This window comes from Myotis nattereri, assembly GCF_964212035.1.
Source record: "Myotis nattereri genome assembly, chromosome: 8".
NCBI lineage: Eukaryota > Metazoa > Chordata > Mammalia > Chiroptera > Vespertilionidae > Myotis > Myotis nattereri.
In genome coordinates this window covers 59,921,733-59,947,484 of record NC_138083.1, presented here as the reverse complement: position 1 = coordinate 59,947,484, position 25,752 = coordinate 59,921,733, and the positions used below count along the sequence as shown (strand labels likewise).

The following is a 25,752-nucleotide window of genomic DNA, read 5'->3' as shown; positions in this document are numbered from 1 at the left end:
TTTAAAGTATTTGTGTTGGCCTCACCCTATACATGTTGATAACCACCTTCTCAATCACCCATCCATATATTTATTTAATAAATCATTTAACAAATATTTCTTATGTCTTCAGTGCTTGCTAGGTAACTTGCACATTGCTAAAAGTTTGAATACAGAGTTATAGTAAGTGCCTTTGGGAACACACAATCTAAAGAGGAAGATGGATATTAAACAAACAACAACAAAAATGAATACAAAATTATTAATTGTGAAATTAATGTGACGAAAAAATAAAGGGCTCAGCTCAGGGCTCATGCTTTGTAACAGGGCACCTATTTAAATTTAAATTGGGCAGTCAAGGAAGTTTGTTCTGTGGATTAAGAACTGTGACCTGAAGGACAAGTAGATGTTGGCCAGTAGGAACATGAGTGTCCTAGGCAGAGAGAACAAAATATGCTGACACTTTTCAGTGAGAAAGAACTGTGTGTCTGAGGAGCAGAAAGAAGGCCAATGTTGTTGGAGCATGGTGAGTGAGGGGGAGAAGAAAAAGCAAAAGTAGAAAGATAAGATAAAGAAAGGCCCAGAGGGAGGGTGACCAAATGCCCGTTTGCTCCAGACAGTCCTAGTGTTTGCCTGTTGGCATCGATAAAATCCAGTTTTCCCAAAGCGCTTCCATTTGGGTGATAAATTATATATCCAACTTACTTATTAGGCATTTTAAAGATTTTGGATTTTATACCAAGAGTAATGGGAAGCCTTTGAGCAGAGTGAGTTAATCAGATGTGTCTTTTGAAAAAGATAACTGTTGCTATGTGGAAGATGGCAGGAGGGAAAAAAATGGAGACCATTGCAGAGGCTATTAACATGGACTAGGAGAGAGATGATGATAAGAATGCAGAATGAGAGTAATGAGAAGATGTGAGCTGTATTTTTAATGGGGAACTACCACTAAGTTTGTCTATTGTTTTCTTTGTTGCTCACTGCAGGAGCATAACAGGAGCCTCCTCAGATGAAGTGGTAAAACTATCAACTTTTATTTAGGCTATCTCTATGCCAAACCCCATTGCCTTTACCACCAATTGATCTGTATCCCCCTGAAAAATAAACAAATGGTTTTATGTATCATATCAATATTTTATTTTTATGGACTATTTGGGCTGCTTGCATCTGCACATTCTCCTTTTTCTCTCTCATTCCAGTTCTTCTTTCCTTGGCCTCATCTTCTTCCTCCAAATTTCTGTCCAAATTCCTTTCTTCTTCTCTTCTATACTTCTCCATTCTCTTAGAAAATAAGAACAAAACAGGAAAAATTCTGTGCATGAAGATCAAGGTATATGTAATATTATGTTGATAGTGCATTTTCTATTTAGCTTATATTGCATTAAGTAATATGTATAAAACTACTTTGAATAAATAAATTATTACTATAGTTTTTTTCATGCTTATTGGCCAGATTCTCATCAGATGATACTGGTGCCTAACCAATATACATTGCCAAGAAATGGGTAGGAAACCAGGGAAAGATGCATCTTTTAGCAATGTGATGATGCCTCTCTGGGCTTCAGTTTCTCTCCCCTGTAAGAAAATAAAGGTCAACATATACACTGAGTAGCCAGATTATTACGACCACCTGATGTTTGTAGGCAAATTAGCTATAATTTCATGCTAAAATTGCTAGAGGGCCAGACCATTATAAATAGGGAAGCGGGTTGTTTACCACGACAGTAGAAGTGATTTTTTTCTGAAGATATGGGTAAACAACGCGATTTAACAGTTTTAGAACGTGATATATCTACACTAATAAAAGAGAAAAATGGTAATTGGTGTACGGCGATACCGTTTTCATTGGCTAATCAGGGCTATATGCAAATTAACTGCCAACAAGATGGCGGCTAATTTGCATATGTAGGCACAATGCAGGGAGGTGAAAGGGAAAGCAGGAAGAAGCCCCCTGCCACTGACAGTGATCGGAAACCCAGGGGGGAGCTAAGAGCTGGGGGGCAGGGCAAAGGCGGCCCTGGGGCCGCCTTTGCCCTGCCCCCCAGCCATGATCGGAGAATCAGGCGCCTTTGCCGCCCTGGCCAGTGATAGCAGGAAGTAGGGGTGGAGCCAGCGATGGGAGCTGGGCATGGTCGAAGCTGGCAGTCCCAGGAGCTAGGGGTCCCTTGCCTGGGCCTAAAGTGAAGCCCAGGATCGTGGCGCCCCCCGCTGCCACTGCAGGTCCCCGCTGCCTGGGCTGGACGCCTAGGCCAGAGGCATTAAGCCTGGGCAGGTGCAGAGCCTGCAACCGCGGGGAACTGGGGGTCCCCTGCCCATGCCTGACACCTCTGCCGGAGGCCTCAGGCCTGGTCAAGGGGCCGATCCGGTGATTGGTGATCAGAGGGTGATGAGGGTCAACTCCTCTGGCTGAGGCATCAGGCCTGGGTGGGGGGCGGAGCCGGGGATTGGGGGGATATGATGGTCCCCTTGCCCAGGCCTGAAGCCTGGGTCAGAGGCGTCAGGCTTGGGCGGGGGGTGGAGCAAGCGATCAGAGGGAGATGGGGGTCCCCTGCCCAGGCATGATTCCTGGGCCAGAGGCCTCAGGCCTGGGCGGGGGCCAGAGCCAGTGATGGGGGGGAGATGGGAGTCCCCTGTCCAAGCCTGACACCTCTGGCAGAGGTGCCAGGCCTGGGCAAGGGGCCGATCAGGCGCTTGGAGGGTGATGGGGGTCAACGCCTGAGGGCTCCCAGTATGTGAGAGGGGGCAGGCTGGGCTGAGGGACACTCTCCCCCCCACACACACACCCAGTGCACGAATTTCGTGCACCGGGCCCCTAGTATATATATTGAGTGGCCAGATTATTATGACCACCCCATCAGTACTTCATTGGGCCACCTTTTGCCTTCAATACTGCGGCGATTCTTCTTGGCATTGACTCCATGAGATGTTGAAAGGTGATGCGAGGAATCTGACACCATGCCTAATGAAGAGTATTGTCCAGTTCTGTGAGATTTGATGGTTGTAGAACCAGCTGCCTGATGGCTCTTTTAACTTTGTCCCACAAATGCTCAATTGGACTGAGATCTGGTGATTGTGGGGGCCACCTAAGCAAGGTAAAGTCTCCCTCATGTTCTTGAAACCACTCCTGCACAATATGAGCACCGTGGCATGGCGCATTGTCTTATTGGAAGAAGCCATCTCCATTGGGATATGCCATCAACATGATAGGATGAACTTGATCAGCAATGATACTTAAGTATGTTGTGCTATTCAGACGTTATTCCACATGAATTAAAGTGCCCAAATCATGCCAGAAAAACATGCACCAAACCATAACACTGCCTCCACCAGCTTGAAGGGTTGTGCTCATGCATGTGGGGTGCATGCTGTTTCCCTCCAAATTCTCACTCTGCCATCTGCATGATGCAACTGGAAACATGATTCATCGGACCACATGACTTTTTTCCAATGCTTGACTGTCTGATCCTTGTGTTCCTGTGCTAATTGGAGACGTTTTATCTTGGTAACTGCAGATAGCAAAGGTGTTCAAACAGGCCTTCGCCTTCCATATCCCATACGATGAAGTGTATGGCTAATTTGCCTACAAACGTCAGGTGGTCATAATAACCTGGCCACTCACGTTCAAATATATCCCACGTTCAAAGACTGTTAAATCGCGTTGTTTACCCATATCTTCAGAAAAAAATCACTTCCACTGTCATGGTAAACAACCTGCTTCCCTATTTATAATGGTCTAGCACTCTAGCAATTTCAGCGCAAAATTGTAGCTAATTTGCCTACAAACGTCAAGTGGTCATAATAATCTGGCCACTCAGTGTAAGTCCAAAGAACTATTTAATTTTATTACTTTTTGATACTATTCTTAGACATTAATCTGAAGGTTAATGCTCTACAAGTAGTTGAAACTCAAATACCAGTACTTAAAGACTCTGGTCATTCAGTAGAGTCTCTAGTTCAGTGATGGCGAACCGTTTGAGCTCGGCGTGTCAGCATTTTGAAAAACCCTAACTTAACTCTGGTGCCGTGTCACATATAGAAATTTTTTTTATATTTGCAGCCATAGTAATACAAAGACTTATATTTTTGATATTTATTTTATATATTTAAATGTCATTTAACAAAGAAAAATCAACCAAAAAAATGAATTCGCGTGTCACCGTGTCAGAGGTTCGCCATCACTGCTCTAGTTTGTCCATTTTTATTAAACTGCATATTATTAGTGAAAAGGGATTAAATCTTAAAGGTAAGACAACCTAGTGAGAATAAAATGTTCCTGTCCTTCAAATTCAAGAAAGAAAAAGACTGATTGTCTTTGGCGGCTGTTGGAAGCCATGAACACGCAGTCACCAGAACCCACTTGATCTATGACAACTCCTTCCTTAGACTTGCTTTTGAAAGTCAGCCAATTAGTGACAGCCCACACATTTGAAACTCAACCAGTCAGTGACAGCCCTATGTGTCTGAAAGCCAACCCGTCAGCTAGATTCTCTTTCCAGTAGCCTTGCTTCCACACAGAGGTCAATCAATCCCTGAACACTACCACTAGTGAAAGTCCACCAATCCCTGGACTCCATTCTTCCCAAACCCTATGCAAGATCAGGTTTATTTTGACCATGAAAAATGTGCCTTACAAGTACAGCTTTCTGATATTGACTCTGACCTTTTCCTTTGAGAAATGGAATTTCTGGGATTTCACTATACACAGGACTGGATTTCTTCAAAATTTCTTGTAAACTTATTCTTCTTAAACAGAGTCAATTTGATAAATATGGAACAAAGTATAATTTAAAAGTTCTACTAATGTGTGCAACTATCAAGACCCACATTTAAGAATTTGTATTCAGAACAATTTCTCAACATTTTGACCCATAAAATAGAGAAACATCAGAATTGATAGGGCAGACTTCTAAGAGCTTGGAATATGTGGACCAGCAACATGAATTCGCTTTGAGCAATTGTATTTTCTTTCAAGGAAACAATCAAGGCAAGATGGATGCAGATTTTTGAAAAATTCTTTGCTTATCTTTAGTGTTTTTAAGATCCTCAACTTAGTCTTCATACATAGATGTACTTTTATGCTATTTTAATTTTCTATACTTATTTCTTCTTATTCAGCTTAATTATGCAGTAACATTCTTTCTGAAAAGGTGAGCCTGAGATAAAGGGGGATGTTCAGTGAGTCTTCTGAGGACCAACTCTTGAGGAATAAAAAGTGGAGGTGAAAATTCAAGGGGGATGTTAAAGTAATGTGAATTTAAACAACGATGAAATGACTTCCATCTTTTGAGTTAGCAAGTTAAACATAATATTCCCTTTAAGCAAATGTGTTAGGAAATGGTCACTCTCATTTTCTTCCGATGCAAACATAAAAGTTTTCTGGATGATAATTTTGTAAGATTTATTTAAAAGATTTAAAACATGCATAGCATCTGAGGCAGTGAAATTCCATATAGGGTCATATCCTAAAGAAATAATAATAGATATAGATAAAGTATGTGTAGAAGGTTGTTCTTACAAAGGATAAGGACTGAGAGGACATTGGTCTTGGGGCTGACAATGCTTATATCTGGGTTGTGAAATTAATGGGATGTCTCATACCTTCTTTTTTCTGTTTTTCAATATTTCTAAATTGTTTTTTTCTTACCTGCCATCCAAATTATCAAGAAGACTTGTTTTGTTTTTGTGATAAGAGTGGAAATATAGTTTAAAAAAAAAAACAGAGGGAAATTCAGGGGCTGCTTTTGTCCCTCTCAGGCAACATTTTCCTTCTGGTGACAATGGTCTTCCCTGTCCTATTGATGCTACAGGAGTAAACTTGACACTGGGAATTCCATGTCAGATGGGAGGTGAGGGCATTGCCATGCGAACAGGTGGGAAAGAAGCTGGAATTGGGTAGCTTGAGCCTTCCCAGGGGCCTCACTATGCAGTTCATACCTGTGCTTGAGGCTGGTGGGGGATCACTCTGTAAAAGTACTCCTTGAGTTCCCCAGCACACAGAGTCCCCAAGAACTCAAGCTAAGACATGAGGGCCCACTACATTCCCCAAGGCCTCGGGCCCACTCTGCGTTTGGCCCACTGCCTGCTTTCCTTCAGGCTTGTTCTGAGGTCTTTCGCCCATTCGGGGTCCCACTTTCATGGCTGGGGATTTTTCTTTGCTGCTATTTCTGTGACTCTATCTTGCTTCTGAGGAGTCATTAAGCTACATATGCGAACCATATTCAGAGGGCTGCGCAGCTGCAGTGGCCCATGGATAATCTAGTGGTGAACAAATCTTCACATTTTTAAAGCTCAGCTGTTTGAAACATGCTGAATGCAAAAATCATTGGTGAGCTACAATGTGTTAAATGACGCTAATTAAATGCCTCTATATTATGGCACAGTTTATGATATTTCAAGGCAAAAATGACAGTTGGAGCACCAGAGTGGTGGACACTATATTCTTTATCCCTTTATACAGAACTGAGGAAGAATGGTACAAAAGTAACTTTGAAAGATAATCGTGTTATAGGAAAATGTTATTATTTGGATTCTTGTCGCTACTTCATAACCTTTAGCAAATTATTTTTGTACAATGTTTGACATTGTCTTCATGCTTTTCATCTATTTGACAGAAGAATGGGCAGAAAATTACATTTAAACAAAATTCCCAGCCGATGGTAGTGTGCAGATAACTGGTCTGTTGTTGTTTGTCTAATGTGGGTTTTTTACATAAAGCAGTTCTGAAAACAAAACATGAAATGCCAAACCCTCATTGAGTTCAGCATAAAATTGGCAGCTTGGGGCAAGAGCTTCCTGGTCAGTTACTAAAGCAGACTTTAACTTTCCCATTTGAATAAAATTCTTGCAACTTCCCAAGATCTCTTGTTAGTATCTCCCTATTTTTGTACCTCAAAACCTATATTTGATACAATTTTCTTTTGCTTATACATAGAGTTTGGCTCTATTCCCACTAGAAATCTAAGTTGAAGAACTAGTCCTTAATAATGCCCATAAATAACTGAGTGAGATTTTCAGCTTATTCTTAAATACAAATCATAAGATTAATATTTGCTTTTTAGTGTGGCCAACTTATATTATTCTATTACAACAATTTATGAGCCTGATTTGACAGAGTTTTTAGTGCAGTCAATTATTCTGATTGTCAGTAGACATTCTGCTTGAGTAAGGGCTGTAGCGTTCAGCTACTGCAGATGACAAATGTTCTGGATTCCAATCCAGTTGCTGCCATTGACATTCTGAGCTAATCTTTTTGCCTCTGTGTCCTGCAGGAGAAAGTGCAGCTCCTAAAGCCAAACTTGTCCTCAAGGATACAGGACGAGTAAACATAATTATCATAAAATGCTTTAGAAGTAGAGAGGGATATTGCGTGCCACATCCTGAACAATTCCAGATTAGAAGCAAAAAATTCTCATCTCAACTGAGAAAACTGATTCCTGGCCTCACTTAAGGCCATGGCTCTCCACATAGATTTCACTGGGGTATGTTTAAGGTGCCCAGGCCGCTCACTGAATCAGGATATCTGGACGTAGGGGGTGTGGGTGTCCTCACTGCATGCAATTTTTTATCTCCTTTCAAGGAGAATAAAGAGGCATTGCCCAACCATGATCTGATGGAAGTGTGCTAATGTTTGCATGTGCTCTCTCATTTAGTCTTTATAATACTGCTAGTCTTATTTTACAGATGAGGAAATAGAGATTTAGAATTCAGATGCTTCAAACTAGCTAAGGTCATGGTTTCCCAACGCACAGCCTGGATATAACGCAGCCCTCTCTGTGTCCCCAGTCTCCAGGTCTGTTCCTCTTCTGCTCGGCCTCCCTACGTGCGCATTTACAAACCTGCCAGAGAAAAAGAACTTGGCAAAGAACTGGAGGGGGTAGCAGTGCCTTCATACCAGCACCAGTTCCATCTGCTGTTCCCACTTGGGTTTCAAGCTCCTGTGAACTGTCAGGAGTGTCCCAGGAAAGGCCTCTTGATTCACTGTTGACGAGTCAGGTTCCCACCATTGCTTATCTCTGTGGCCTTCTGTGGCTCTGAGTAGACAAACTAAGGGTTCAGAATGGATGCCATTTGAACACAGGGTTCTGTTTAAGCAAGATATCTCCATGCATGGCCAATAGGAACAATGATTTGCGGATCTGGTTTCACAAGATTCTACTAAAATGAAAATCCCATGGAACAGATGGAACCCTAAGTCTCTGTCCATAATGTAGTAAATATTTATAACAAAAAGTTTGTTTTGATGCTGACATTTGTGCTGTGACTACATTTGAAGACTATGAGGGATTTTCCCAAAAGGCATTTATTTGGTTGTGAAGAACATGTGTCTATGCTTTTTGGTTCAATCACAAGTCTCCTCAGAAAGAGGAAGATGATTATCAGCAGGGACTCGACATTTTGGGGGAAGAGGTTAGAGTGAGACAAAGGTGAACCTCTGTTTATAAGGGGGATGGGGACACCGAAGAGAGAAAGTGTGAATTGAAGGACAATGTCACACAATGGAAAGCATGAGCTTTGTAATTAGAAAAATTGGGATTTGAAGCTTGCCTTTGCCTATGTAAACAATTATTTATTAAATAAGTCTAAATCCTGAGCTAGGTACTGAGTTAGGTATTAGGCAAACAGAGATAAATAAGAAATAGTTCCTGGGAGCACACAATCTAGAAATGTATATACATTTAAAAGTGTTTAAATGTATATCACTGGCTAAGCACAGTGATAATGACCTTTATTGGGTACTAGGGAGGCCCATAGAAGAGACTTCTAAAAAGTCCTAGGAGGAGGGCAGATCAGGAAGCCTCGCTTACTGTTGACTTTGGGTGAGCTAATCTAAGTATCGGTTTTCTCCAGCTGGTAATAATTATCTTGCTGGATTGTTGTGAGAATTGAATTAAATAAGTCGTATACAACATCTACTATGGTATCAGGCAAATAGTAGGATTTCTAGAAATAGTCATTATGTTAATAATGATGATTGTGATGACAAAGATGGTATTGACATGAAGGACAAATGGGTCAAAGAACAAGAGACTCTAGTGGTTGGAAGAGCCAATTTTTTGTCACTCAGAATTAGGCCAAGCGCCCATGTCTCTCCTTTGTGCTCTGAGCTCACTGCACTGTATTGCTTAATTCCATTAAATTGTGAGCTCCCTAAAGACAGGCAGAATAACACTGTCTTAGGAACCACTGTGACTTCAGAATTTAGCCTCAATCTTAATCCATGGTAGTCTCCATACATGTTCATGGAGGGAAAGATATGGCAGAGAAAGGAAAGATGGAAAGAAAAACAGGTGAAAGGAAGAAGGGAGAAATCAAGAAAAATTATTGTTCAAGGACACTAAATGTTGCTGTTCCCTCACCTCTATTTTATGTTTCATAGCAACACCCTCATGGTCTTTTCCCACACCTATCCTCCTCTGACCAGGTACCATAGACAATATCAGCCCTGATTTCCTCTATCTGGGTTGAAATTCCAGCCATGCCACATACTGAGTTATATGGGCTTATGTAAGTTCTTCATCTCTTTGAGTCAAGTGAGGATAAATCCAGGTGAACATGGCATATTGAAATGTACATTAAGTCCACTTCTTCCTGAAAGTCTATTATAATTACAGTGAACATTTTTTAATGGGAGAGGTGGCAAACGTATAAGAACAAAGTTGATAGCACAGTACAGTTTAAAATTTTTTGGAAGTTGGAAAACCCATGGAGCAAAGATAATTGGCTGAAAACTCAACTTGCAGGGGAGGAAGGGAGAAGACAGCTGGTCTTCATTTATACATTTCCCCTTGGTTCTTAAAATATGGCAATGTAATGAAATATATTTATAATATAAAACATACAGAATAAGGACATCCCCTTCTATCCAGTGCCCAGTGAGTTTACCTGCTCTAAATGCTGGGCCACTGGCAAGAAAGAGAGACGTACTTTGGAGTATTTTTTTCCTTCCTTCAGCCCCAACCTAGAAGCTGTTATTGTTTTAGTCAAGTGAAAACCAATATGATGAAAGCCCTTTTAGCCATACAGATGGAGATTTTTACATATTTTTTCTCTCCTGAAGCTACAAGAGCTTGAAGGAAGAACTAGGCTGTGCCCAACATACAACTCTCTTGTGATTAGCTGTTTAGAAACTGTGACCCTCCTTATCATTCTCCATCCTTGACAAGCTAAATAAACCATTTCATTGTTATCGCTACCATTGTCACTATTGTTTTTGTCGCAAATTTAATCTCATCTATACTTCACTAAACCTAGAGTTTCCTTTGGAAAGAAAACACTTCTATGAGTTTAAGACAAGAAAACAAATGTTCCGAAAAATGGACTTTGCAAGGTGATACAGAGCTTTCTGCTCAGGTTGGTACCTCAAAGCAAGACATCCCGTTTCATGTGTTTCTTCTTCCCTGACCAAAAGTGTGGACCTCCGGGTCACTATGACAAAGATCAACAGAAAAATCAAAAGCAGTAGACTCACATCACAGCTCTTAATCATGGCCAATCTACAGATCCCAAGAGTGAGCACACAGGGTTTTAACTGTTGCACGCACTGGACTGGGGGGTTGGACACTTGCATCGTCATCCTAGCTCTGCCCTCAGAAATGCATGACTTTGCAGAGTCATCAGTCTGGGCTTTCGCTTCCTCCTCAGGGAAGCAAGGCCGGGTGCTGTCTCAGTTTCTTTACAACTTGAGTCCTGATCTTCCCCTTCCCGCTCCCTCCAGACTATAAATATCTGGGTCTGAGTCAACAGTGGCTGGAGTCTGCCCAGCTGCAGCTTGTCTTATAGCACTGGGCCAGCTCTGTAAGTCTCTGAGCCTTACTTTCCTGTTCCTTAAAGGGGCAAAACAGCTGTACATTCCCCTAGTGTTGTTGTGAGGATTAAATGAGATAATGGAGTTCTGGTGTTGGCCACACCACCTGGCACAGAGTAACTTTTCCCCAACCCAGCGACAACATTCCCCCTCATCTCCCTTTTTAAGGCCAGAGGCCATGGTGGAAGTGGGGCTAGTGAGGCTTCCCCAGAAGTGAAGACTCTTGGACTAGTGATTAAATATTTTGCTGAATCCTCTGATGAGAATTTGGGTAGGGGAATGAACATGAGCAGCATTAGGGAAAAACTCTCGTGCTTAGGCCCAGGCAGCATGGCTCAGTGGTTAATTGTTGACCTGTGAAACAGGAGGTAAATGTTCAATTCCTGGTCAGGGCACATGCCTTGTTTGCAGACTCATCCCCAGTGGGGGGCATGAAGGAGGCAGCTGATCAATGATTCTCATCATTGATGTTTCTCATCTCTCTCTCCCTCTCCCTTCCTCTCTGATATATATAAATTAAATATATACAACTCTCATGCCTAGAAAGATAGGATTAAAAACAAAACAAAAGATAGTGATGATAGTAACTGCAAGTTTCACAAGGACAAAATAAGTTTTTAAGAACTTGGTGACCTGTTCTATGAGAACCCAAAGGAGATGAGATGAATTCTTCACAATTATAAATATACTAGAGGTCCGGTGCACAACATTCGTGTACTGAGGGGGAGTTCCCTCAGCCTGGCCTGTGCCCTTTAGAAGTCCAGGAGCCCTTGGGGGATGTTTGACTGATGGCTTAGGCCTGCTCCTCCCTCTCCTGCTCCCCCCCCCGCCCCCCCCCCCCCCCCCCCGCTTCCCAACATCCTTAGCACTGCTGTGGAGGCAGGAGAGGCTCCCGCCACCACCTCTGGGCTCGGCTTGTGGCTGAGCGGTGCTCCCCCTGTGGGAGCACACTGACCACGAGGGGACAGCTCCTGTGTTGATCATCTGCCCCCTGGTGGTCAGTGCACATCATAGACACCAGTCTTTCTGCCATTTGGTCGATTTGCATATTACCCCTTTGTTATATAGGATAGCTCAGTCCCTAGAGCTATTGTTTAGGGCTCCATGCACACCCACACTCACACGCTCACATACACATGCTCACACACTCTCACACATATAGTCACTTGCTTGTCACCCCCCCCCCCCCCCGCCGCCGTACCCCTCCTCCCATTTTCTTTTCTTTTTTTTTTGATCTTCACTTGAGGATATTTTGCCATTGATTTTTAGAGAGAGGGAAAGACAAAGAGAAGTATCGATGTGAGAGAAGCCTGGGAAGAACCTGCAACTGAGGAACGTGCCCTTGGTCGAAATTGAACCCAGAACCCTTCAGTCCACAGGGCGACACTCTATCCACTGAGCCAAACTGGCAAGGGCTCTCTCTCTCTCTCTCTCATTCTCTCTCTCTCTCTCTCTCTCTCTCTCTCTCTCTCTCTCTCTCACACACACACACACACACACACACACACACACACTCTATCTTAGCTGGACTGATTAGGTTGCCCGCTCTGGCAAGGTTACAGTCATTGTTCATTATTCATAAAGTGTCATGGATGTCTAAGCTTCCTTACAATGGAAGTTCAGCTGAATAACAACAATAACAAGATAAAGGGGCTGCATTCTTGCCCTGAAGAGCATACAGTTGGAAACTCAACAGTTCCAAAAACTTAGGAATAGACTCTTGCTAGTTCTTAGAAATGTAGTTTGGAGAAACCACACACTCTTAGCAGGTGGGTGCAGGCACCGTACAGGTTTTCCAGGAGGATTTTGAGGTTTTGTGAGTAGAGCCTTAAGTTATGGAAGGCTATTGTTCTCTCAGTGAAGGAAAAAAATAAAGGGGGAGCCTTAGAGAAAATAAGTTTGGTCCACTGCTAAATGCCCCCTGGCACCTGGACAAGTCCTAATCCAGGAACTCATGTCTCCTTTGAGGATGGAAATAAACAATGGCAGAGCACTTACCTCGAACCAGGCCCGTTCACTCGCACTGCACTGTCTCCTCTGTGAGCTCTGTGAGTCGTCAGGCCCGTTCTCCCAGCAGAGGAAAGATTGCTTGCTGTGCCCAGGATCGCAGAAGGCTGCAGAGCTGCCATTTTAACCACCCGGCTCTGATGCCTTTCCAGACCACTGTGCTGTTACAGGTCCCTGGACTACAACTATGGCAAAGCTTCCATCGACTCCCTCCTAATCCTTCTAGCTCGTCTGCTTGCTCACTGAAGTCCAATAGGAAAGTATCTGGAGGTAGAACAACAGAGGGGGAGACTGTCAATACAGCAGAGGTGTACTGTTGTCAGCGTTGCTTGAAGACGTTAAGGCAGGGTAGGGGGCAGAGAGTCAGCCCAGGCTAGACAGGCTCTTTCATTCAGCCTAGAGCACAGAGTGTGCATGAAGCAATGATGTCAGGGCAGTCTCATGGGGGAGGCAAGACTGCCCAACCCTGTACAATATTACTTAGTGGTGTATACAGCACATGATAATAAAAAATACACTTATTGATTGACTGATGAACCAATCTTAGCCAATGCCCTGCAAGTGTGTGTGTCATTTACTAAACAAGGCACAGTTTTAAAACTATAGATATTATTGATTTTTGAGAGAGAGGGAGAGAGAGAGAGATCAATGCAAGAGCAAAACATCAATTGGCTGTCTCCTGCACAGCACCTACCAGGGATCCAGCCCACAACCTGGGCATATCCTCTGACTGGGACTCAAAGTTGCAACCTTTTGGTGCACGGATGATGCCCAACCAACTGAGCCACTCCAGCCAGGGCAAGGGACAGTTCTTTTTGGTGATAAAAAAGCAGTGGCAGATTGCACAGCTGCTTGGGAGGTTCAGTTTTTGGGGGAAACAACACCTCAGTCCTTACATAATATTGTTCTGCTGGCTGATCTCTGAAATTCTACCCTTAGCACTCCAGCTCTTTAGCTTCCTTCATTTGCTTTGTTGACTTTGTACTTACCCTGGGCCAGGCCCTGCCTGGGCTGGGCTGGTGATACAGGTTGCAAGATGAGAATCTGCTCACTGTCCCAGGAGAAACATATAAGTGCATTGGCAATGAAGACATAGGAGTGAGACGGGAGGCAGCAAGCGCACACGCATGTGCCACAGGAAAGGAGATGTCTGCACCAGCAGAGGCAAGTGTGAGCATGGCCCAGGTGGAAGAGGGTTCACTACAGGCAGCGCAGTGGGCAGGCAGGTCCCAAGACCCTGCTCGTCAGTGCCGAGGGTCCTGGAAGGAGAAGAGGCTGCCTGAGGGAGTGATGTCATCATATTAGTATGTAAAAATGCAAATGAGGACAAAAACAAGGTGGTTGGACTATGTAATGCATTATGTCACTTTGATTCTTATATTATAAACATCCTTAGATGGAATAATGATTGTTTTAAGTTATGCATTCTGTGGAGTGAATAAAGGAGTCAAACACTAATTTTTGTGTTAAGAGAGGAAGGATATCAAAACAGGTCCAAGCACCAGATGGAAGTAGAAATCGGAGCTACTGGGGAAAGAAAGGTAGAAATTCATTAATTTTGCTTAATCTATCCGAAATTATTTTTCATGAATTTTAAACCCAATTTTAATCACAGTAGAACAACAGAGTATTCCTAGCAGAATTCGCCCCTCCTGGAGATAAAATTTGAAGGAAGTTTTGGTGTCGTCTGTTTATGTTCCTATTTAGTCACCTTAAGAAATTATTAAAGTTGACGTTACCCATACAAACAATTATTTTGAAAAGAGCCTCTACAGTCTGTCAAACGCTTGTTGGCAGCCTGTTTCTGGTGTAGTGTTCTGACGGTACTGGTTTGTACCGGAAGTGCAGCCTTCATGTAGGCTTAGACTAGAGGACAAGTAAGTGTCTATCAATCTTTCCCAGGTGTCAGCCACGTGGCAGGCACCATGCCAGGCCCCAGAATAGGGTGGTGAACAAATAGGCCGAGTCTGAAGCTTCAGGGTTCTTAGGTGCCAGTGAGGGAAATAGACAAATGGAATTAAATAAAAAGGCAAATAGAATTTGCATTGTGAAGGAAAAACTGAGGAAGAGCTTAACGAGATAACAGGATTGTTTGATATCAATTTCACACGGAGAGATTAGGACAGGCTTCAAAAGAAGGTGGTATGTAAGCTGGGAACTGGACTTAAAGAAGAACTAGCTAGAGGAAGTGTGAGAGAGAGTAGCTGGGGCAGAGAAAAAAGGATGGGTGCAGGAACATGACCCATGCTATCACCGAGATATCTATGAAATACAGAAGAAGGGCAAGGAAGAAAGCTCTCAAAACCATGAAAAATGAAAACCAACAGTTAAGTTTGAGCATGAGCCCTCACACAGAGGCCTTGCTCCCATGAACACCCGCAACCCTGACAATGGTGTGGTCAGTTGTTCGGTGACTGCACATACCTGAAAACTCATCAGTCAACACAAAAGACCATCCCTATGGTGGAATATAACATCACGGAGGCTTTAGTAATTTGGGAAAAGCAACCAAATGGGAAATGGTGAGAATTCGGTCCAAGTGAGCCAATATTCCATTATGATTATACAGAGAATGTGAAAACAAAAAAATTCTGGTGGGGGTGGGGTGGTGAGGGGGAGCAAGCATGCATGGGAAATTTGGATGAAATAATAGATCTGTCCTTTTATTTTCCTCGAATTGATCCATTGCCTTTGAATTCACTTTTACCTTCAGAGGTAGAGGAATTCTGTAGTCTTCTTGTTTTCCTAAAAGAAGAAAACAAGCCACTCTCTGCTTCCAGATTGCTTACCCCTAGGGAAACATGCTGCCAGGAGGTGGGAGGGCCCGAGGAAAGAAGTAGAGCATGAACTGCTCCTGAGGTATGGATGTCTTTCTCCATCTGACATTCAGAACAGGAGTTCGCAACCCACATTTGGAAAAAAAAAATCTACTTCAGTTATCAATTTGAAGTTAATCATAGAAATGCAAGAACTCTGAAAGTCTATAATTTTACTCTATCTTGCCCTCACTTCTCAAAAATCAAGCTAGCCATCATACTTCCATCTGGACTTCTTAACTGGTTGGAGGGTTATTAGTGTTAGGAAGTATATTGCTCCCCACTTAGCATCTGCGTCATTGCTTTCCCAAGTTTCAGAGCCCTCGCAACCAGGTCCAGGTGAACATGGGCACTGTGAGGCCTTAGATCACACGATACTGAAAGGAGCTTCATTTTCACTGTAATATAGCCATAAACTTGAAACCAAAGAGCATGCCATATGAATTAGTAGAAGGTCACATAAAGAAAAATTTGAATATCTTTCCTCCAAAGTGTCTCCTCCTATTTCCCAATAAGTCTTTGAATTTGTCCTTTATTGTGTAAGATTAGGAAAGATAACTACCTATCCCCTCAGCTGCCGTTTCTGCTAGTCCCCTTAAGTGACAGCGTGGTTCCCATTTCTAAGGGCTCTCTCCAGGTAAAGGGCGTACTTTGGTTGAGAAGACTCGGCGTTTTTTGCAAAATCTTCTTAGATCCGATTCCCTTTCAAAATGAAAATCTGACATCACATCAAGAAGGAGCTTGGAACTGCTTACATTGGCTCCCTCTCAACGTCTCGTGTCAGGATAATGAAAAGCTTCGTGCCTCCTGGACTGAAGGCTGACGGTCTGTCCTTCATGGCCTTCTACTTGCCATTGAAGGAAGTGAAGAAATAATTTTCGGAGGCCCTATTGATCTGGCATTGCATTAACTGTCTGCTGAGCCAAGCTATTTATTGACTAAATGCTAGCTGGCCACGTCTAATTAGCTCAGCTTTCCCAAGCAGATTTGAGGATAGGGTGAAAAGACACCAGCAACGGATTCTCTGAAGCTGTTACAGAGCTATCTGTGACTCCTAAAGTCTTCCCTATCTTCCAATTTCCAAGAGCTGAAAGGCGGTGCTTGGTTCTTATTCACAAACAGCTACTTGCCCGGGGGAGCATGAAATTGTCCTTTGGAAAAAATGCTAGTCCACATGATATAAATGTTTTTCTTTCGTAGAGTCAGGTGATGGAGTTCATCTGGTAAGAGCAAGTCTTGTTCTATGTGGGGATTCCATTCACAGCTCAGCCATCTATCTCATTTGACTAATATCCCCTTGGAAACCACTGTTATCTACTGAGGTTCATGCTAAAATTCTTTAAAATCACAGAGAGGATCAGGGAGCAGCCATTTTTTAAACAGTAAACTCTGTCTTGAAGTATCAGTTACATACAGAAATGTGCCCAAATCATAAGCACACATTTTGATATATTTTTACAAAGTGAACACACTGTGTAACAGAAGACAGATCATCGCCAGCACTCTGGAGGTCAATGCTGTCACCATCCCCTGAGAGAGTGACCACTATGGACACTGCTAGACATGAGCTTTGCCTGTTTTTGAATTTTATATACATGAAATAATAGAGTATGCAAACTTTTGTTTCTTTAGTCAAATCAAACCTTTAATCAATATTTTCTTTGTAAGAGTCAACCAAGAACAATGGAATTTTGAGGTTAAGTTACATGAGAAAGGCTATCTGGTTTATAATATTTTGCCGATTTTGACAATGGTGTTTATGAAAAGCCAACACCAAAACTCAGGGCCTTTTAATAGCAGTTCAGCGGACATACCAAACCAGTGCAGATATTCTCGAAAAAAAATCCTATCTAATAAAAGGGAAATATGCAAATTGACCCTAATGGTGGAACTACCCAGAAATGACTGGTCACTATGATGCACACTGACCACCAGGGGGTAGATGCTCAATGCAGGAGCTGCCCCCTGGTGGTCAGTGCACTTCCACAGGGGGAGCACTGCTCAGCCAGAGCCAGCTCATGGCTGGCCAGTGCAGTGGTGGTGGCGGGAGCCTCTCCCATCTCCGCGGCAGCGCTAAGGATGTCCAACTAACCAGTTAGACCTGCTCCTTGCAGGGACGGGCCATCCCCCAAGGGCTCCTGGGCTGCCAGAGGGATGTCTGACTGCCAGTTTAGGCCCAATCCCTTGGAGAGCAGGCTAAGCCGTCAGTCAGACACCCTGCAAGGGATCTGAACTGCAAGAGGGCAAAGGCCAGGCTGAGGGACCCCCCACTAGAGCTCAGAATTTTTGTGCACCAGGCCTCTAGTACTTTAAATAAGTAGAAACCACCATGTCACGTTACTTCAGCAACATTCGAAAAGCTGTGTGGGTCCAGGTCTAACACAATAATAGTAAGCACTCACACAATTTCAAATTTGACACGAATGTGATCCTATTCATGGTATTACAGTGACTCCCTGCTTTAAAAACTTTGTGAAATTCTTCTAAGCTTCTTAAATTCCCTGCAGCTGAGAGCCACTATTATAAATATTCACAGGATTTTCCAAAGTAAAAATTGCTTCTTTTCTTGGCTCCCTACAAGCAAACCAATATGAGACTTTTACTGGAACAAGATGCAAAGCAAAATCATATTAAATTTGAACATCAATTTTAAAAGCAACTCAAAACTTCTTGAACTAGTAATCAGAAAGGCAGAATATCAATGAGACCATGTCAGACAGTTTAGCTCTTCCAGTTGAGATTTTCTTTCTTAAAAATAAAAATAACCTGTAATATATAAAAATGATTTTCTTCATATTGTACCATAAAGTCAAAATTGCTTTTCATGACAATTAAATCATGCTTCCTCATTTGAGTGGAGGGAATGTTTGATTTTTCTCTTGCCCGAAAAAGGGGCACTAGAAGGATAAACGTGGAAAAGCTCCTACCTCCCAAACTGGCATTTGAGAGACCAAGATGAATACAAAGTCAAACTTCCCAAAAAGGGAGGGAGAATCCAAAATTAGCATCATTTTAATGCCCAATATGAGTCTCCACAACTAGCATGGAGCACTGTATAGATCTGAAAAAAAATCTCATTTATTCATTCATTCCTTTATAAACATCCATTGTGTACTTACCATGTATGGAGCACAGATTGGTAATAATTTACAAAATAAATACTTTCTTGCTAAGGTAGAAAATACATACTCGGGACCAATTGTGCGCTAGTAACCAGGCTTTCTGGGACAAGAAAGAAAAAAAAAATCCCAGTTTTCACATTTGCCAATTATCAAGTTCCATGAGATAAACATTTTCTCCATGTCCAATTTCGAGATACCAGTGCGAAGTCACTGAACTGGGGCAGGACGCACACATTGGGCACTCCTGAGCTGGCAAGAGCCAGCTCCAACACTTCGCTGCTTTAAATGAATGTTTTTGATGATGGAAAAATGTATACCTGCTACAGGATAAAGGCAAATAAACAGCAGTGGGCCCCCTTATCAACTAATCAGCAGAAGCTGAGTATGCATTCTAGGACCCTTCAGGCCCACATATATGGAATCTCACTTAAGCCTAACAGAGCTGAAAAGCAAGCAGGGGTTTTCCAAGGGAAAGCAACACAAGCAGACTAACCCCCAGGCGGTGATTTGGAAGAGTGCCAAGAGGTCTGCCAGCCCAGGTATCGCCCTGCATAACTTGGTGATGATGTCTGAAATTCCCATAGCAAGCATCGGTCTTTAGGGTAAAATCTTTGTGTGTCAGGAGGGCCTTGTTAAAATGGCAGTATTTCCTGAGACGGAGCAAGTTGCACCCCTGGTAAGCAGCCAGCTTGAAGCAGTGGAAGCAACTCTGAGTGAGAGGTTGTGGAGAGCGGCTACAGTGTTTGGACAGGTTCAAGCCTCGGACTAATGAGAGGGCACGGTCCTCTCGTGGCAAAGCCACGTGCAAGTCCCAGCTTGGAGGGCAAAGCCCTCCCAGCACAGTTATAGCCAAAGGCTATAATTATAAGCTTGACCTTATGGTCCGAACCTGTAGCCCCACGTGGCTGAGTGATATAGGCTGTGGGAGGTGCAGCAAGTAAACAAAGCTTGATCAGGTGCATGGAATTGAGTAGATTCGAAACCCACCCACGAGAACTTTGTAACCACGCCCTTACTTTGCCTCGTGGAATCTGGCTATAAAATAAAGACTCAGCTTGCAGGCTGTGGCACTGTCTCTCCATCAGAGGGGGCAGCGTCCCACCTAGCGCCCAGCTTTCTTCTCTTGTCTGCTTTTTCTAATCCTTCACCGCCCCCTCAGGCTCACCAAACCTGGCAGTGCTGCACAGCACATATGGCGTCCAACTTGGGGCCAAGTATGGGGAACAGGGGCCTGAGCTCATGTTCACTCATGGCCATGCCAGCGCAGCACAAGAGGTAAAGGGCTGGTTTGATTCCTGGCTTGCTAATAGCTAATTGTGTGATGTGTGGTGAATCTGCTCTCAGTTTCCAGCCTCGTCAATGACTTCTTTCGTTCTCATCATCTCTGTATTGCCCTCTTAGCCTGGACTAGAACACTGGGCATTTAGGTGGCTCTAGGCCAGGAGATCCTATGCTTTGATAATGTTACGTATTTGAAATTGGGGGGCTAGATATGGCAGCGGAGCGAGATGTCTTTGTAGAAATATTATTTTCTGTAAATAATTACCACTAAACCTAGCATGAAATAGAATTTGTCTCTCGGGGGTTCCGGTGAAGATGACCAGCTCTTACTAATGCTTTATAAAGGTTCCGGAGACTTCCAGAGAAAGATGTCATGGAACTGTGAAACTTTCTAGAGTCTAAGAGGACATGGATGTTGTGAGATGCAACGTTCCTTTATGAGTGAAACTAACAGAAGTGAAAGAGAAGTGCCCGGAAGGTTGAACACCATGCATCAAGGTTAATAGCTAGATGCAGATAGTTTACTCTCATGAACTGGGCATGGAATTTTGAGTGAGTATTTAGAACAAAAAACATAGAGCTTGCTCTCAGCCATGTTTAGGCGAAGTGTGTTTTACTAAATACTTGCTTATGCACATCCTCCATATGCCCGGGGTGTCCATGAATGTGCGTTTTTATCGTCCTCCTAAGAATCTTAAAAGTTACAGCCTAGTTACCACACAGCAGAATTCACTTTGGTCAGCGGTAATCGGCAGAAAAGCTCACTGATTTCATGCTGCTCCTCCTAGTTGTACTCCAAGTCGCCATAGGCCCTGACAGTGCCTGAGGCTGAGTGTCAGCCAGCACGACGAGCCCTCCAATGCCCTTCAGAGCCTGGGTCTCTGGGACCCAACCCTGCACCTGCCATTGTCCTGGTGCTTGATTTTGTGTTTGGAGAAACACACATTGTGCTAAATCTTATTTTTTAAAATCTCTTGAAATTAAAAACAAAAACAGCATAGAGCTTGCCCTCAGCCATATTGCGGCAAAGAGTGTTTTACTAAGTCCTTGCTTATTCCTAATGAGAAGGCATTTTCCGTCAGAGAAAATCTTAATGGGCTTTAAGATTTTAACAGCCTGTGGCTGTGCAGGGCATCTTGCATGAGCTGAGAGCAGCATGTCTCTGATCGCCAGTTGGCATTCGAGCCCCAGGATAAGCAGTGAGAACATTAAATGGAAGCTGTCAGGGTAAAGGCCATTTAAGGTCTCACAGCCCTCGCTGTGTCAGAGTTTCTCCAGAGACAGTGAAGCAGGTGCTGAAGAGCATTCATTGATCGATGGAGTAAAACGGGCTTCCCCTTCTTCATTTGCCTATAACTGCACGGAAACTTTTTCTGACTGCGAAGGAAATGCAAGCTCATAAAAACGCAAATGGTAAAAAAAATATAAGAAATAAAAGCAAATGTTCCTGGTAATCACACATCCCAGAAATTGCCAGTTATTATTTTATGTAGACTTCCTTGATTTTTATACACACATGAATATCTACATAATAATTGCCATTATTTCATTAAGTGGATCATAACGTGTGTATACTTTTATACACAGTTTGTGCAATATCTACAGCACATATGTACATATACATATACAGTTACAACTTGGTTTGTACTCCCAGTCATCCTGGACGTCTTCTTTTTTTTTTTTTTTAAATTTATTGCTTAAAGTATTACAAAGGGTATTACATATGTGTCCATTTTATCCCCCCACCCTAGACAGTCCCCTAGCCTCCCCTATCCCCCAATGTCTTATGTCCACTGGTTATGCTTATATGCATGCATACAAGTCCTTTAGTTGATCTCTTACCCCCCTACCTCCTGCCCCCCAACCCTCCCCGGCCTTCCCGCTGCAGTTTGACAATCTGTTTGAGGCAGCTCTGCCTCTGTATCTATTATTGTTCAAAAGTTTATAACGGTCTCTGTTATCCATGAATGAGTGAGATCATGTGGTATTTCTCCTTCATTGACTGGCTTATTTCACTTAGCATAATGCTCTCCAGTTCCATCCATGACGTTGTAAATGGTAAGAGTTCCTTCCTTTTTAGAGCAGCATAATATTCCATCGTGTAGATGTACCACAGTTTTCTAATCCATTCATCTACTGATGGGCACTTAGGCTGTTTCCAGATCTTAGCTATGGTGAATTGTGCTGCTATGAACATAGGGGTGCATATATCCTTTCTGATTGGTGTTTCTGGTTTCTTGGGATATATTCCTAGGAGTGGGATCACAGGGTCAAATGGGAGTTCCATTTTCAGTTTTTTAAGGAAATTCCATACTGTCTTCCATAGTGGCTGCACCAGTCTGCATTCCCACCAGCAGTGCACAAGTGTTCCTTTTTCTCCACATCCTCTCCAGCACTTGTCGTTTGTTGATTTGTTGATGATAGCCAGTCTGACAGGTGTGAGATGGTACCTCATTGTTGTTTTGATTTGCATATCTCGGATGATTAGTGACTTTGAGCATGTTTTCATATGTCTCTTGGCTTTCTGAATGCTGGACGTCTTCTTATGTCAATCTATGCAGTCCTATGTCCGCCCCCCCCCCTTTTGTAAAGGACTGAACAGAAAGAACCCTCTTTTAGGATCTATGCATCATTGTAATTTCTTTGTGAGGGAAGCATGGGAGAGGTAGAGTCCCATTTCACAGATGGATAAGGGGAGGTGCATAGAGGAGGCTTGCCTCTCCCAGAGTCCAGACAGATGTCACCTATGTCACAGCAAGCTGCCTTTCCTGGTGCCAGCTCAGCGCTCTCCTGTCTTGAAAAATACCTTAAAATGGTCACTTTTGAACAGGCTAAGCTGTGCTAACCATAGATTGATTTTGCAGGTTGCTGTCTAAAGGGATACTCAATCGTTTAACCACACGAGATGGTCATTCATCCCTGCAAGAACTAAAAATAAACCCACCAGGTTTTCTCTGCTCCATTTTCCAGCAGAAACTCAAAGGGAACTGGTGATGCATTGGCTTACAAATGCCTGTGTATGTTCCCTTAAGAGAAACAAGCTTTTGGAAATTACAGTTATTTATTGTTCCCGGTTAAGATGCCGAGGCCATTATAAACCGTCCATTCTCCGTGCACTGGGAAGGCAGCCATCCTTTCTGAGTGAGTAGAAGTCTGAAGTGGGGGACACCTGGGCTGCTTCCCTAGGCAGGGCTGGAACATGCTGGAGGCTCCGGCTGCAGGACCTCCAGGACATGTGGCCCCTGTCCCTGCACCAAGAATGCCTGTCCCTCCCTATGCATCTGCTATGCGGTGCCTTGCACCAGGCTCCGTTCAAATCCCTCTTGCTCTCTCCAGCCTTTGAGCCTTCTCCTCCTCCTAGCTTCTTCCGCCTAAATACTCAGCCTCCTCTGAGCTTATTTTTGCTTTTCCCTCTCCCTCCTGCTGCAATCGGGCTGTCTGCCTGGGCCTCCTACACTGGCCTTTCTTCTTTGCTCTCAGTCACTGAGTTCTGTTCATTCCTCTAGCCCATGCCCTCTGCACCATCCCCACCATCCCCATGCCCTCTGCACCATCCCCACCATCCCCACCATCCCCATGCCCTCTGCACCATCCCCACCATCCCCACCATCCCCATGCTCTCTGCACCATCCCCACCATCCCCACCATCCCCATGCTCTCTGCACCATCCCCACCATCCCCACCATCCCCATGCCCTCTGCACCATCCCCACCATCCCCACCATCCCCATGCCCTCTGCACCATCCCCACCATCCCCATGCCCTCTGCACCATCCCCACCATCCCCACCATCCCCATGCCCTCTGCACCATCCCCACCATCCCCATGCCCTCTGCACCATCCCCACCATCCCCATGCCCTCTGCACCATCCCCACCATCCCCACCATCCCCATGCCCTCTGCACCATCCCCACCATCCCCACCATCCCCATGCTCTCTGCACCAACCCCACCATCCCCACCATCCCCATGCCCTCTGCACCATCCCCACCATCCCCACCATCCCCATGCCCTCTGCACCATCCCCACCATCCCCACCATCCCCATGCCCTCTGCACCATCCCCACCATCCCCACCATCCCCATGCTCTCTGCACCAACCTCCCCCCCCTCCCGCCCCACACACACTCACCTCAACCCTAGTTCCTGCTATGAGTGATTCCACAAACATTCAAGGCTCTCCTCGAGGGTACCAGACAACCTGCTTCCTGCTCTCAGTAAAACTTCTGGGAGCACAGTTCCAATCACACTCTTTTTCTTTTAAAAGTTTCACTGGAACCCCGTCTCTGGTTTTCATTAGTTCACTGAACAGGCATTTGTTGGTGCCGAGACTTTGAAGATGAGTAATATATCAGAACCTCCCACAGAGGCGCAGTCTCACGGGAATGGGAAGAGCCTGTGGATAAACCATGGCAGGGCCATGGGATGGTGCAGGAAAGGGGGAAGCTAAGGGAGTGAGGGGCACCAAACCCAGCCTGGGGCTCAGCGGGAGCTCTGAGGGGAGAATGACAGATCACAGCGAGTCTTGGAGGAGGGTTGGAATTTAGCAAGATGACAAAGAGGTCATGCTGTCCCCAGTCTGTCCCCAGCCAGAGTTCCCAGCCTCCTCTCCCCTTTCCCTCTCTGAGCCCTGACACTCCTCTCCAGCATCATTCTGAGGCTCTGTTAGCACACCTCATATCTCCTCTTGCTTTTCCTCTCTTAGAAATTCTCCTTCCGTTGTGCCCGCCTCATTTCTACCCATTCCGCTTCAAATCCGACCCCTTGTGCACAGTTCACAACCACCACCTATCCGCATTCGCGGACTCATTCTACAGTTACTTAGCCAATTTTTACAGAATGCTGCCTTGTGTCAGGTACTGAATTATAGGCTGAATATAGACATAAGGAGAAAGAAAAGATTTAGTTTTTATTATTTCTTTCTTTTTTCTTTTTTTCCCCAATTACAGTTAACTTGAATATTACATTAGTTTTCAGTGTAGAACATGGTTTGACATTTATGTAACTTAAGAAGTGCTCCTCCTGATAAGTTTTCTATCACACATTAGGTCCCCGTCTATCGGTTAACTTCTGTTTTGTTTTTTTTAATTCAATTTTATTGTTGAAAGTATTACAGATGTCCCCCATTTTTCCCCTCTTTGCCCCCTCCAGCCATCTTTTGCTTTCTCCTCCTTCTTCCTCTCCTCCTCCCCATTCTTAATTCTGGTTGTAATGCGTGTCATTGTCACTCAGGCATTTGTCGCACGCTACCTTGTGTTGCTGATTTCCTTTGTTCCCATCCTTGTTCCAAGTTGATTGCCAGCTCCTGTTGTCAGAAATCTCTTCTTTTACTACACCTCCCAGAAGGCCTAGCAAAGTCCTCAGCACAGATTGACATTGCAATGTGCCAGGCTTTCAGAGCTTAGGCTTTGGCCTCTAGGTCTCCCGCTGAAGGGGCAATAGAGCTCATGTGTGGAGCCAGCAGATGCCATGTCACACCAGGCCCTGGCACTGATAGCCTTTCGTGTTATGAGTAGGCGAGCGAGGAAGCGTCGCCGTGACGGTGGACAGCCTTGGTCTGGCCCCTCTCCCATCCTCCCCTGGGCCTGCTCTGGTCTTCACCACTGGTCGTTCTGGAGAAAGAGTTTCCTTCCTCTGGCACCTCCCCCTCCCTAAAGGCACCTGGCACTTGGTGTTCAAAGCTGGACCCACTGGCTCAGGTCACCACCTGATTCAATAAATTCCTTTTATGACTAAGCCAGAGCTG

The 25,752-nt window shown here is 44.1% G+C and overlaps 1 long non-coding RNA gene across 1 annotated transcript; it reads right to left on the bottom strand.

Moving 5' to 3' along the window:
* Positions 1-1,096: 1,096 nt before the first annotated feature.
* LOC308523059 lies at positions 1,097-15,129 on the bottom strand. Its single transcript, XR_013996286.1, has 3 exons — positions 13,780-15,129; positions 12,782-13,054; positions 1,097-1,260 (listed from the first exon to the last, which is right to left on the bottom strand). It is a non-coding gene; the product is annotated as an uncharacterized lncRNA (long non-coding RNA).
* Between the last annotated feature and the right edge of the window lie 10,623 nt (positions 15,130-25,752).